We start from the raw sequence: 654 nt of genomic DNA, 5'->3' as shown, positions 1-654 counted from the left end.
AATTTTTTTTAAGCCCCCGCAGCTGAGTTAACAGCTCGTCGCCCTCAAGAATACAGAAAAGGGGGGGGGGGAGAAATAAATTAAATTTTTGTTTTTATTTAATATAAACACATAATAAATAATTTAATTTAATTTAATTTAAACAAATGAAAGAAGAAAAAACAAAACAGCAGCCAATATCATCAGGTGTACATACACCCCATGAGCTGCCTATACACCCCAACTAAACCACCGATTTCAGTTTCTTTTCTCTCACCACAACAGAAAGAAAACAAATATAAACACAAACACAAACACAAGCAAATGCATGCAGAGACAAAAGAAGAGAGGTGAGGTATAAGTAAAGAGATACAAACAAAAACAAAAACAAAAACAAAAACAAAAAGAGAAAAAAAAAAAAACATAAATTTAAACAAGACAAACAAACTTCCTAATGCATTCAAAAAACCAAACAAACGCCAAAATAAACAACAAAATACAACAAAACAACAAAACTAACAAATAAAACAACAAGTAAACTCATAAATAAATAAATAAATAAATAAATAAATAAATAAATAAATAAATATATATCATCGTCTGCCTGCATAGCCAGCAACTTCTGTTGGTTTTCCTGCTGGCCTGCAGCAGTGAGGGTTCATCTTTAGCTGCTGC

The sequence above is a fragment of the Eimeria mitis genome, genomic scaffold (genome assembly GCF_000499745.2).
Source record: "Eimeria mitis Houghton genomic scaffold, Emh_scaff325, whole genome shotgun sequence".
In the NCBI taxonomy this organism is placed as follows: domain Eukaryota; phylum Apicomplexa; class Conoidasida; order Eucoccidiorida; family Eimeriidae; genus Eimeria; species Eimeria mitis.
The sequence above is the reverse complement of the archived record's forward strand: the minus strand, read 5'-3'. Positions refer to the sequence as shown.